Here is a 10,731-nt window from a genome sequence, read left to right on the forward strand (position 1 = left end):
CAACAATTTACTTCCTTACTTGTACCTTCTTTATTTTTTTTAATATTAAAAAAAAATTATAGTCTAAAAAATTATGATATGTTTCGAACATCGAAATCATTTTGGAAATCATATTTCTATAAAACCACGAAAGAAGAATAGGTAAATTTTTTGTCTCTCTCTTAATTCCTAAGGTATGAATCTATTCTTTCTTTTTTGCGTTTTGAGGGGAAAGTGAATTTCTCGATTGTACTACTATTAAATATTAATGGAACAAAATTTCTCCCAAATATAGTGCGTAATGAAAAGCGCCCATAGTTGTGGAGTATTAAAATTAGCCAAGTTAAAGCTTGAAATAAAAGGGATATTAGTATATTACCTTAACAAAATTTCTCTTTGGAATGTTATCATTATAACAATGAATTTCATCATGGCTTGTTTTTTTTCTTCAAGCAAGTCAAAAATGATAAAGTAGTAGGAGTACTTATCTAGCAATCGCGTAACATTAACATTAGCTTTATGTGCAAAAAATAGAACTAGTAGCCATTTTAAAATAAAGTTTGATCAAATAATGATATTTTTTACAAGATTTGGAAACAAGGAGTAGCATTAATTAAATTTTAAAGCTTCAATTTTATCAACTATAACATCTGCGCACATAATGATATTTTTAATAGTACTCAAAACGTGTTGTTTAGATAAAGACAACCAAGAAAAATAAAATTTTCCAATCTTGACAAAACTTTGTGATTTAAATAAATTTATCCCATAAATATATTTTTGAATATGTGCTCGTAAACACAGAACCAAGAACATTGTGAATTGTGATGAAGTAACGGATATTGTAGAAAATTTAAATGGGCTCAATTGACATGGCAATCCAACATAAGCCCAATTGCAATGGGACAAATTAAACTATCGGAGTATTAGAAATTAAAAATTTTTGGTTAACCCCGTTCAGATTGAGAGTTCAGACTCTATAAAATCATGTATCATAAGGACCAAAAATAGACGCGATTATTAGCTTTGATTTTTTTTTTTTTTTAAAATAACTACTCCCTTCGTTTTAAGGAAGATGACCCATTCCTTGGAGTAATGAGTCATCTTGAATGGGTCAAACTAAAAAGGAAAGTAGGTTATCTTCGGTGGGATGGAGGAAGTATATAATTTAGGACATAAAGGAAAGCGTTCCTAAATAAAGAGCAAGATATCTTATTTTTTTGCTTTTTTGGACATTTCTAATTAAGACATCAATAATAAAAACACTTTATAAAGCGTTGGTGGTATAATTAGACACACAAATTAGCTTCCTTAATAGCATTAAAAAAATATTCTTATCCATTCTTTTTGTTGTGGTGATTATTTATTAACGAGGAAGGCAAAAAATTCAGTATATTTATATATGGTATACATATTAAATGACTCATTAATCTCGACAATCATATGAATAGGCATCTATATATTAATTTCCTTAATTGGCAATCAAATAACAATTCATGAGAGTCATCTAAATTGTCTACCCAAAACCCTACCCGATATATTTTCGGTAATCCAGTTTCCGCCCCAGGTATCCATACCCGACGTATCGGGTACCCAAATATCCGATTCTTTACATGTGTTAATAACTAATAACAAAAATTCAAATTTTATATATTAATATAAATATAAAAATATTTAAATTGACTAATATCTTTAATATTGCATTTATTTTCTACTGTACCCGATATCCGTATTCCCACCCTTCATCCATTAACTAGTCTTATTTTTTGTACTTTTCGAATTTTTTATGGATATAATTAAAAAAAACACATCACCCTTCACACAAAAACCAGATTGCAGATATCACATTTCATTGGGCCAAACACAAAAATCCGACTACCACACTAAAATTCAAGAAATTAACCATCCACCAACATTAAAAAACCACACACATGTACAAACACCAGAAAGCACACATACACTAATGCATATTATTGATTCACTAGTATGCATCATAGTATTTATTTGACGCAGTAATTCATAGTATTATTTGGTGTATTTAAACTATGGAAAATTTCTCGTGCTCATGATCAGTGCGACTCTTTATTTAAATAGTGTACGATGAAAAATGTCCACCCCAACAGTTCCTGTATTAAAATGGGCCAAATTGCAGACTGAAATAATTGATTAATTATTTTATGTATGAATGGCATAATTGAATGTTATAGTATTTCAAAATAACTAGTGGTAGTATGTCACAAATAATTGGATAAAGGAGCGTCTTTCAAAATGCTATTCATGCTGCTTAAAAATACTCTTTGTCTCATAATAAAAGTTACACTTTGCTATTTTGGTTCGTCCCATAATAAGAGTCGCACTTCATTTTTATCATAAATGGTAAGTAGGTCTCACATTCCACTAACTCATTTTACTCATATTTTATTATAAAATCAATAAAAAAAATGAGTCTCATATTCCACTAACTTTTCCAACTCATTATTCTTTTTTTTTATTTAAAACACTTGCCCACAATAAGAGTGACTCATATTTGGTTGTGACGTTCTTTGTCAGCCTTGTCTTTGAGTGAACGGTTTGTTTTTGTGTTGGTGTTGTCTTAATAGTTCATTTTGAGTGGATTTTTTGTTGGGACATTTTCTTCAGTTGCTTTGTTTTTGTTTTTTGCTAGGTTTTGCTCTAGCCGTTTGTTTGCTAGCTTGCTTTTATCTTTCTATTTATGTTCTGTGTATCAATTATCCAGCTTGTTTGACAAACCTTTTTTAATCTTATGGTCTCATCAAAAAATGAAGCACCCTTTCTTCTTGAAAGGTTCAAGACGTAGTGAAAAATGCACCAATATTATTATTCAAGTATTTAAATGAGAATGAAGTTATTATTACTCACATGTGTAGTAACATACACAATAAGTTTCATCTTCTTTGTCGGTAGATAAACAACGGGCATCAACGATGTTTACATGACGCCCTAGTAACGCCCCGGTGCATTCATCTGCACAAAATCCACGTGTTCCCACCAGACATCGAAAATTTATGTTTAATTGGCAAATTGCTTCGTCTTTTTTTACCCCTGTAAATATATGGACTATATTTCAATAAAATAATAACTCACAGCAATATAAATTTTAAATTTTATTTTAAAATATGTGCATACATACCAGCTGAGACAACAACTGCACAGAGCAGTACTCCTAGCAAGAGAGATGACAAGAGCTTAGCTATTCCCATTATATTGATGTAATTTGGAAAATATTATACTATGTTTGTAGGAATATATTATTTAGAATAAGGGAGAGCCCTATTTATAAGCTATTGATTCTTGAAATCCTAGAATTTTCAATTTATTCTAATTTACCTTTTTTCACTTAATGGTAATATGGATTAGTAAGTAATTTATTTGCTTTAGCCATGTTTGTTTTATGGAAAAGAAAATTTGACAAAAAAAAATAATTTTGAAAAAATATGATTCCAAACAGTTTTACTTTCTTGTGTTTGAAAAAAATCAAGATTTTAAATTTTGTTTTTTTATTTAAAAACTGAAATAAAAATAGTACTACTAATTAATTTATTAAAAACATTAATGATAATTATATTATTATTTATATTATTACAATGCATCATTTAAATAATTAGATTAAGATTTTATTTTAATAAGTAATGTAACATAATAACAAAATGATATATTAGTATTATAATGGTATGTAATTCACGATTTCAAAATTTAATAAATAATAACAATAATAATTATTATTATTATTACTCCCTTCATTCTATAGAAGTAGAGTCATTTCTTTTCCGTACGGAGATTAAGAAAGATATATTAAAATATATCAAGTGAAGAGATAGTAAAGTATACGAAAGAGATAAAAGTAGAAAAAATAAAGTAAGACATGAAATAAAGTAAATGAGAGAAAAAAATGTTACTTTTTGCTAATATAGAGAAATGACTCTACTATGATATAACGTCCCGAAATGAGAAAATGACTTCACTACTAAGGAACATAGGGAGTATTATATTACTCCCTGTCCCACCGCAAGTGATTAACTTTCCATTTTGGATTGTTCCACCGCAAGCATTGATTTTCTTATTTTGGCAAAAGCAACATCTTTTGTCACTTTTAATTTATTCTCACATTATTACTTTATTCTCTCTTTATTTCTCATACTTTTTTCTCTCTTGTGTTTTATTTTCTCAAACTAACTCAATAAATATCATCTTCTTGATCACTCGCAGTGGGACAGAGGGGGTATTATTATAGTAGTATGATTCATATCTAATTAAATGATTATATTAAATATTTAATAAATTATTAAGCGTTAGTATAATGATTATTATTATAAACATAGCTATTTATTATTATTTATTATAATTAATTTTGTTATTTTTAAAATATTAATTAATACTAATTTATAATATAATAATAATTGTATAAAAGAATTAAAATTATATTTTAAATATCTAAATATGTAAGAATCCTAAAAATTATGAAGGAAATATCTAAGAAAAGTGGAGGAATCAAAATCATAGAAAGTTGTTTATGTAGCGATAGGGAATTACTCGATTGTATTAAGTAATCAGTACTTAATTATGGTTGAAATTAGTATACTTAATTGGTGTCTCTATTAGAAAGGGCAAATTGAAAATGGAAAGAATTGAAAAAACTTTAAATTTAGTTTTGTACACGAAGAAATAATTGAGAAAAATAAATTTTAATCAAAACTTGAATGAACTTTAATTTGTTATTTAAATATAAATTTAAAATGAATTGGTATAGTAGAAGTATAGAATAATTATTTTTCTAAAATTTGTATGTTAAAAATACTTACTTCCAGACCCAGTTATTCTTATAATAATTACTTATATAATAAAAATAGAGATTTAGTGGATAACATAAATGTTAATATGAAATTATTAACATATAAGCGATATTGATATAATAAGTTACTGAAGTAAAACATTATTAGTAGAGATTAAGCCCATCTTATTAAGAAAAAACTTACTACTAAAAATGAAAACCGGTTAATCTTTTAGGAATATACTAATTATCGTATATTTATAGATTATTTTACAGTTATTTTTCACAGTAATTGTATCATACGGAGTATAATTTAATCCAGGACTATCAGTTTTCACACATTTGTAAGAAAAAAATAGTTCAACAGGAAATTAGCCAAGTTTATGTGTTGAAAAAAAAAAACAATTTAAGATAAAAATAAATATATGATCCCTAATTAACTAAATCAAATTTTATGCTTTTCTCAAAAAAATAATTCAATTGTACCCAGCTTGTTGTAGTCAAATGGTTTAGCATAACTAGAAAAGAATACAACTCAATTACATCGGGATCGGGATGAAGGGAGTGTAACTTATTGGTTGGTGTGTATTAAGATTTTAGTGTTTCAAAATATTTTTATTTTTAATTCATTATATATAAACGAATTTTTATCATTAATATTGTTTTGATCATGCATTTATTAAGCTTCCTTATCATATAAATATATTTATTTTCTAAATGTTATTATTTTTTTACTTTAAATATAATAAAATTTGAAATAAATTCATGTTAACAAACCATACAACTACTATTTAATATCAATAGCATGAAATAAACTAATACTATTAAACGAACTCACATAAAATTAAAAATATGAAATAAATTAGATACACTAAATTCTGTACATTTTAATATTGAATAATGGTGATGTCCAACAATTTTTATCTTTTGATTGTTGACCAGTACAGTACCCATATTTCCCTTGATTTTTGTACTATCAACATTTAATTGTGTAAATTGAATTTTTATTGTATAAATAAGGTTAAATAATGTAATATCAGATTTTAATAAAGTAATTCGTGTTCGGGTCATGATCGTGTTCTTATCGTGACTGATATTATATTGTGTCATTAATTAGTCCATGCGAGTTATCTTCAGATTTGAAAGTAGCAGGTTAAATTCGTGTTCGGATTGTGAATGTTATTAACATGCTAGATTCTAATTAGGCCTCACTGAATTGAGTGGTTACCATATTGACAAATTCATGTTCGGATTGACAAATTGAACGATTGAGACATGGGAGGAACTACATATAAATGGGGGAGGGCTTTAGCCCCTAATGAATCCAACTTTTTAAAAAAATTCTATTATAAAGTTTCAAAATATATTCATATTTTACACATATTATAGTATAAAAGTCCCTATTGATAATATAAATTACTTGAAAATTTATTTTTAAATAAAATTTTGAAAATTTAGCCCCTACTCGTATTCATTTCTGCGTCGGCCCTTGGATTGAGATTGACCAATATTATTAATTAAGTATTTGAAATCATAATGAACTTATCAGTAAATTGACAAGTTTACTATGCTAATAAGGAAAACAAAAATATTAACCACATGTGTAGTAACATGAACAATAGGTAAAGTTTGGTTTGCCACTTCGCCCGGTAGATATACAACGTGCATCAAGGAGTTGTACTTTACGCCCTCGTAATAATTTGGTGCATTCATCCACGCATTTTTTTTGTGTGCCCCACCACACAATTCAACCTTGGGTTTAATTGGCAAATCTTTACTTTATTTCCTTCCAATGAACCTATAAAGATTATAATTCAAAATATCACAACAAAGTAGTTACAAATAATTTTGAGAATGATATAAATTCATACCAGCTGAGACGAGAGTTGCATAGAGCATTACTGCTAACAAGAGAAATGTCAAGAGCTTAGCTATTCCCATTTATATTGATGTAATTAGTAAAAGATAGTAGTATTATGTTTGTAGGAATGTATTAGTTTTGTTATAAAATCAAGACGTATCAGGAATGAACAAGCCACAATTGCAAGAATGAATGAAGAACTTGATTTGTGATAAGTATGGAGTAACACACGATATTGAGAAAACAATGAAAAACTCTTATTGAATATTGATCTTGATACAATGGATTACTCTCTCTTCAAGTAGAAGTAGAGTATATGTAGCTGAGCTAGACTACTACAAAAAACCGCGCTCAACAGCTCACTAACTACACACTGCAGTTACAAACTAACTCTAACCGAAAATTAACTAATACTTCAACGGCTATGACTGAGCAACGGCTACTTCACAACGGCTACTTCGCCGATCTTGATTAAGCTCGGCTAATCACCGAACTCGATGAAGCTCGGCTAATCACCGAACTCGATTCAGTTCGGCTAACAACCGATATGTAATACCGAACTTGTCATGCAGCGCCGAGCTCGTGGATTCCATCTTCACAATTCTCCACCTGAATCCACAGCTCCTCCACTGCTCAAACTTATAAGATCCTTGCAATACTCAAACTTGTCTTTGCCAAGACATTTTGTTAGCATATCAGCCGGGTTGTCCAAAGTGCTTATCTTCAACACTTTCACTCTTCCTCTCTCAACCTCGTCTCTGATGAAGTGAAGACGAACGTCTATATGTTTGCTACGCTCATGGAAATACTGATGCCGAGCTAAGCAAATTGCAGAACTACTATCACAGAAAATTACCATAGTTCTTTGATTTATCCCAAAATCAGAGATCACACCTTGTATCCAAAAACTCTCTTGCACAGCTGATGTGAGTGCAATGTACTCTGCTTCGGTCGTGGATAAAGCCACAACACTTTGTAAGCCGGACTTCCAACTTATAACAGAACCATACAAAGTAAACAAATATCCAGACTGAGACTTGCGGTTGTCCAGATTAGTTGCATAATCAGAGTCGCAATACCCTTGAACAGCTTCCTCACCCTCCTTATGACTTCCCTTGAACAAGATCCCACAGCTCCTAGAACTCTTCAAGTACCTGAGAGTCCACTTGAGTGCATTCCAGTGCTCCTTTCCCGGATCAGCCATGTATCTACTTGTGACTGAGATGGCATGTGCAAGGTCTGGCCTTGTACAAATCATGGTATACATGACGCTTCCAACAATATTCGAGTAAGGAATTTGCTTCATCTCCAAAACTTCTTGCTCAGTTCTCGGAGACTGCTCCTTTGACAGTTTGAAGCTTTGTGACAGAGGAGTGGAGGCTGCCTTAGTATTTTCCATGTTAAACTTCTTCAAGATCTTCTCAATATACTCTGACTGAGATAGCAACAGTAACTTCTTGCTCCTATCTCTCAAGATATTCATCCCCAAAATCCTTCTAGCTTCACCCAAGTCTTTCATTTCAAAACTTTTCTGTAAATCAGCTTTGATCTTCTGGATTTCAGCCACAGATGGACCAGCTAGTAACATGTCATCTACGTAGAGCAAGAGGTATGCTACAGGAGTACCTCCAGCCTTCTTGATGTATATACAATCATCATACTCAGACCTGAGAAAACCATGAATAACCATCTGCTCATTGAACTTCTTGTTCCACTGCCTTGGGCTTTGTTTCAAGCCATATAAACTCTTCTTCAACAAGCAGACTTTGTTCTCCTCTCCCTTCTTTATAAATCCCTCAGGCTGACTCATGAAGACGGTTTCCTCAAGGTCCCCATTAAGGAATGCAGTCTTGACATCAAGCTGCTGCAATTCCCAGTTTCTGTGGTTCACAACAGCAAGTAAAATCCTTATTGAGGTGTGCTTTACCACTGGAGCAAATACTTCTGTGAAATCAATACCTTCTTCTTGTGTAAAGCCTCTAGCTACCAACCGAGCCTTAAACCTGATCCTACCTTTATCTGTTGTCTCCACCTTTTTCTTGAAGATCCACTTACAACTTATGAGTTTTCTATCCTTAGATTCTTGCTTCAAGCTGCTTTTATCCACAAGAACCCAAGTGTTATTCTTGAGTAAAGAGTTCATCTCCTCATTCATAGCCTCTATCCATCTTTCTCTGTCCTTGCTCACCATTGCTTCTTTGTAAGACTGAGGATCCGCATACTCCAGATTTTCAGCAGCACACAATGCATAGTATACCACATCTGCTTCAGCATACCGAGCTGGCTTCCTTATATTTTCTCTCCTTACTCTGTCTCTAGCAAGTTGGTAATTCCTTAGGTTGCCATCAGCAGACTGCGGATTTACTCCACCTTGATCAGAAATGGAGTCTCCTTGTTGCTCATCACTGAGCTCATCACTCTCTGAATCACTGTCACGCGCAGATGGATTCAGGCTTAGCTTCCCTAGCTCCACCTCAAACATATCATAGGGAATTTGATCTTTCTGTTTTCCCTTGCTCAAGTAAGGCATCTGGTCTTCAATGAAAACCACATCCCTACTCAATACAACCTTCTGATTACCAGGCTCAACACTCCATAGCCTATAACCTTTCACCCCCTTCTGATACCCCAGCATCACACACTTTATTGCCCGAGGCTCAAGCTTACTCTTTCTGTCATGTGCATATGCTGCACATCCGAAAACCCTGAACTTTGAGTAGTCACCATGAGTCCCATACCACCTATAATCTGGTGTATCTGACTTTAGGCTAGAAGAGGGACATTTGTTGATAAGATATGCAGCAGTACAAACTGCTTCTCCCCAGAATTTACTGCTCAGACCAGAAGCGAAAAGGAGACACCGAACTCTTTCCAAGATTGTTCGATTCATTCTTTCAACAACCCCATTTTGTTGGGGATTTGTGGGTACTGTCCTATGACGCTTGATCCCTTTCTCCTTACAAAACTCATCAAAATCTCTAGAAAGAAACTCCATTCCATTGTCTGTTCTAAGACACTTCACCTTGCTGTCTTTCTCAAGCTCTACCTCCAAGCACCAATTCTTGAACTTAGAGAAAGTGTCTGATTTTTCTTTTAGGATATAAACCCATAGCTTCCTTGAATAATCATCTACAATTGCCAGATAGTACTTCCCTCCACCAAGAGTGGTTACTGGAGCTGGCCCCCATAAGTCAGCATGGATATACTCTAAAGGAGATGTAGATAAATGCATACCAGATGGATATGGCTTCTTCTTTGATTTGCTCAAGATGCACTGTTCACAGGAACCAAGGTTGCTTGATGTGTTTCCAGAAATAAGACCTTTCTTGGCTAGTTCTTTGAGGCTTCCTTCAGCTGGATGTCCCATCCGTAGATGCCATAGATTCAAGTTTTCAGCAGCCACAGCATTTGAATCACCAATCACAACCTCTCCAATCAGATAGTACAGGCTGTTTCTCCTTTCTGCAGTCATAACCATCTGATCTCCTTTCTTGATCATCATCTTGCCTTCATGAGATGAGAATGAAAACCCCTTTACTTCCAACAAGCCTAATGATATGAGATTCCTCTTAATCTCAGGAATGTACCTCACATCACTGAGCAATTTCACAGATCCATCCATCATTTTGAATTTTATCTTTCCTATTCCTCTAACATTGCAGACTTGGTTGTTCCCTAAGAGCACCGTTCCAGTAGCAGGACTTAGATCTTGGAACCAATGTTCATGTGGGCACATATGAAAACTACACCCCGAATCCATTATCCAAGATCCGCTAACTCCACCATCCATTACATTCATGATTTCTGGAAGCTCTACTCGCTCAACACAATCCGCATTGTTCAGTTTCTTCCCCTCAGATGCTTGCTTCTTTTTCCAAGCAAAGCAATCGTTCTTGAGGTGTCCTGGTTTCTTACACCAGAAACAGGATCTTGACTCCTTTACTTCAGAGCTTGAAGGCTTAGAAATCTCAAATTTCTTCTTGAATTTTGGCTTCTTGAACTTCTTGATGTGTAGGCTCTCAGCTGCACTCTCTTGAGATCTTGAAGCACCTTTCTGCAATTCCTTTGCTCTCAATGCGGCCTTTACTTCAGATAAGGTGAT

The sequence above is a fragment of the Salvia splendens genome, chromosome 10 (assembly GCF_004379255.2).
Source record: "Salvia splendens isolate huo1 chromosome 10, SspV2, whole genome shotgun sequence".
Lineage (NCBI taxonomy): Eukaryota > Viridiplantae > Streptophyta > Magnoliopsida > Lamiales > Lamiaceae > Salvia > Salvia splendens.